Genomic DNA, 4,628 nt, shown 5'->3' with positions numbered 1-4,628 from the left:
TATCAATAAACTATCCACAAAAACTGTCCTGTCCAGCCGGTTTCTCAGAGCAACTGTGGGAGTCACAGCAGGTAAAGTTGACTTATTGATCTGCAAATTTTTGCGTAGGAAAAGGGTTGTAATTATTTATTATTTGCTTTTACTGAGGGATGTCTGAGACGGAAATTAACTTGGATATATAATTTGCCTGGAAAATGTATAGAATGAAGAGAATAGAAACCTGCAAGTAAAATATCAGTCAGCATGCACTATAACACTTTCAATACTACAGTAAGCTATTAGTAAATACTCCATAGTTTTTACTTCAGTAATTTTATTGATTACTAAATGTTAACACCAAAGTAACAGCATCAGGGAAAAGTAAAAGCATGGGAGTGAGTGTTTGGTTTTGAGTCCCTTCCTGTTTCTTACTGTCTGTTGATTTACAGGTGTCACTGAGCTTTCTAGTGACTGCTCTTCACCTCAGAGATAAATGTGAACTTTTAAATATTTAATTGAAAAACTCTTGGTATTTACTCTTTCCTTTGTAAGTATCCTTTACTAGCTCTTTTTCTGGTATCTTCTAAAATTCTCTTTTAAGATTATTTTTTCTAATGTCCAATTATTTTAAGGAAATGAATTGGGCACTTTAATTGCATCAGACACAATCCATTCCAAATGGCCTGAGGAAAAAACAAAGTATTAATATTTAGACTCATTTCCTGGTCAATGAGGGATTTCTGTGAGAACATGTAGTTCACATAGAATTTTCTTTGTCCTACCATCAAGAGTTGCCTATTTACACAGCTCTTCTGTCACCACGAAGGGGACCTTCTCAAATGCCATCCTTGTTCTAGCCATCTCCACATGGACTGCCTTTGCAATTGGTAAGTTACATGTCCTTGCTCTGCCCACATTTTCTGCAGTAGACTCAGAATCATGGGAAAATTAGAGATGGAAGTAGAAGTGACGTTCAGTTTTATTGAATCCTAATTCCTTTATGTTACAGCTGTAGAAACTAAAATCCACAGAATTCACACAATGTTGTTAGTATCAAAGTGGGGAGTTGAATCCAAACCTTCCAAATCCAGGACCATTGAACTTTCCAAAACACCAAGTTATTATCCAAGACATTCAAAACCTTAGAAATGTTCCTTTCTAGAGTTTGTGTATTTACATATGTCAAATCCAAAAAGAACTTCATTAGGCTCTGTGGAAGTAGACTCAGATATTCTGGTCAACTGCTGGTTTTACTGAAAGTAATGTCCATGGTTAACTGTAGGGAATCTCTGAGGGTTTCAATACATTCTTTCTCCATTTGGACTCTGAAATTCCTTCTCTTTTATTAATATCTTCAATCTTTTACTTTCCATTGGCATTCTCTCTCACTGAAAACATTTTTTCAAGCCTCTTGCATCTTAAGAGGCTTCTGTAACAAACCGAAAACTATTCTTCATGAGTCTCGTATCTTATGTAAAAAACAAAAAAGCCCTTTTTCTTTCCCCACCTTCCCTATCCAATTTAATATTCTCTTGACGAATCTAGATATATTTCTACACTTCCTCACCTTTCACTTCATTCTCACCCCCACTGCTACTGAGCACATCGACATTGGCATCAGCCTCCCTGCAAGCCTGATATGTTCCCTCTGGCTGAGTCATGTGCTGACCTCTGTGTTGGCCATGCCATCTTTCTTGAAAATACCTCTTTCCTTGTTCTCATAGTTGTATGGCCTTATATTTTCCCTCAAACTCATATCTCCTGTGTGCCTATATCAAGTGATCAAGTTCAGAAAATTCATATATCACATAAATTCCTGCCTTTTTTTTTACATTTCCACAAAAATGACTCTTCCTCAATGAAGCTTTTCATCATTTTTTCCTGAAAATATTTTTATATTCTTAACTGTTACCTTTGCCTCCAGCTTGACTTACTCTAATCCATCATCCACACTGCTACAATTGTTGTCTTTTTTCATGCAAATCTTATCTTAGTTCTGCTGTACTAAACACAAAAAACTTTGTGAAATATCCCCTCCTACCATGCTGGGTTTCCCAGCACCCACTTATTTTCATAGCCAAGAAATATATACTGTGTGCTAACCTTGTGCCAGAAGCTGAGCTAGACACCTGTTATGTGGCAGGAATGGTCCCTGGATTCACAGTGTGACACACAAGTGGTGGAACATATACAGATATCATGGTCCATATCAAGTATTGACACACATTTGGTAAGTGTTTCAAATGGTAAAGAACAGCAAGAGTGCATAGAACTCAAGCCGCAGCTCCTCTTTTCCCTCCCCTGCCCAGATCAGCATAATGAAAGCTCCACTCCAGACAGGTGTGGCCAAGAAGATGATTTTCCTTTTCTCTGTAACTTACAGTTGAGGGCAGTGGTATCTCCCTGGGATGGGCAAGTAGTCAACATTTTTCAGTGCCCACCCCCCACTTTGTGTTACTAAGACTAAATTACAAGACAATGAGGGCAAGAGGCAGGGTGCTGCCTTTCTTCACCCATCTCCCTCTTGTGCTGAGTCTCTATCCCAGGTGAGGTGGGCTGAGAATAGTAGGGTCCCAATTGCCCTCACCCTACCTTTCTTGTAGGTTAGAGGTTCCATGCTGGGAAAAACAAACTGAGATCAGAGGCAGTGTTCTGCTTGTGAAACAGATTGTCAGTCTAAGATAAGCAGGCCACTGTCCAGAGCAGTGGCATAGATATTTTGTCCTGGGAGAGAAGCAGGCCATGGGAACAGAGAGCTCCAGACATTTCATCAAAAAACCTGACTTTATTTGGAATAGATTGTGGTGAAATTCAAGCCTAGTGGCACTGTCTTAGTTTGCTTTTTGCTGCTATAACAGAATACCTGAGACTGAGTAATTTATAAAGAACAGAGATTTATTTCTTACAGTTCTGGAGGCTGGGGAGTCCAAGGTTGAGGGGCCTGCATTTGGTGAGGGCCTTCTTACTGTGTCATCCAATGGCAGAAGGTGGAAGGGTAAGAGAGCACACATGTGCATGCATGCATGAGGGAGGGCTGAATTCATCCTTTTATCAGGAACCCACTCCTGCAATAACTAATCCACTCCCATGATAACATAAATATTTTAACATGATAAAACATTAATTTATTCATCAGTCACCTCTTAAAGGCCCCACCTCTCAACATTATTTCACTGGGGATTAAGTTTCTAACACATGAACTTTAGGGGACACATTCAAACCATAGCAGGCACTCTCAAAAACAATAGAGATTTTGACAGTCAGCAATTAAGAGAAACCAGGTGGCTCCATGAGAACAATAAGCTAAACTATAGGCCAACTCATTTACCAGAAAGAACCAGGAAAAAAGACTACCAAAAAGAGCACCCCTGGCAGTTCAGAATTAACCTCAAAGGCTAGTCTCAAAAACTACCCTGCAAAGAGACCCAAATTTAATTGGATCAGACTGTGTAGCAATTTATGTCTCAGAGAATTGTTGAAATCCATAGAGCAATCATGTAGCAATTAGCAGAGTTTAACAGCTGGTATGATGCCAACAGAGGCAAATAGCATTACAAAGAGATTATAGAAAGAAACAAAGTGAGTCCTGCTAAAACCACCATCATTCCAGGATGACTAAGCACATAGTCAAAACTGTATCCTCTGAAGAGAGACATCAGAAGCTTCATACTGTAGGAGAAATAAACTTCACTAAAACATTCCAGCCAAGGCATTAAACAAATGAACAAGCAAACAACAAGTCTTGCATGAGAATGGAGAGAAGCCAGTATCCAAAGTTGTTACAATGTACTATCTAAATGTCCAATTTTCAACAAAAATTATGAGACATGAAAAAGGGGGAAAGTGTGAGATCCATAAAAAGAAAAAAAAAAAAACAGGCAACAGAAACTGCTCATGAGAAGGTCCAGATTTAGCAAACAAAAACTTCAAGGGAACTAATATAAATATGTTCAAAGAACTAATGGAAATCTTATTTAAAGAAGGAAAGGAAGGTATGATAATAATGTCTTATTAAATAGAAAATATCAATAAGGACATACAAATTGCCTCTTTTAAAAAAATGGAAATTCTGGAGTTGAAAATCCAATAAATGAAATGAAAAATTCATTAGAAAGCAAAACAGTAGATTTGAACTGGCAGAAGAAAGAATCAGTGAACTTGAGCAATTGAGATTATGCAATCTGAAGAACAGAGAGAAAAAGTAATGAAAAAAAAGTCTCATGGAAATATGGAACACCATTAAGAACATGAACATACACATAAAGAAATGGGCAGAGGAGAAAGGAGAGAAAGAAAATACTTAAAGAGATAATGGCTGAAAAATTCCAAATTTTGATGGAAAACCTTAATCTGTGCATCCAAGAAGTTCAATGAACTTCAAGTAGGACAAACTCAAAGAGATTCACACATACACACATCATTATTAAACTACCTAAAGGTAAATACCAAGAGAATTCTTGAAAGCAACAAGAGAGATGTGAATCATTACACACAAGTGATTTTCAGTAGGATTAACAACTGATTTCTCATCAGAAACCACGAAGGCCAGAAGGCAGTGGTATGACAAAGTACCAAAAAACCAAAAACCTGTCAACCAAGAATCTTACATGCAGCAAAACTAGATTTCAAAAGATAAAGGTGGAATTAAG

The sequence above is a fragment of the Propithecus coquereli genome, unplaced genomic scaffold (assembly GCF_000956105.1).
Source record: "Propithecus coquereli isolate 6110/MARCELLA unplaced genomic scaffold, Pcoq_1.0 Scaffold1, whole genome shotgun sequence".
In the NCBI taxonomy this organism is placed as follows: domain Eukaryota; kingdom Metazoa; phylum Chordata; class Mammalia; order Primates; family Indriidae; genus Propithecus; species Propithecus coquereli.
Note: the sequence above shows the minus strand (reverse complement) of the source record.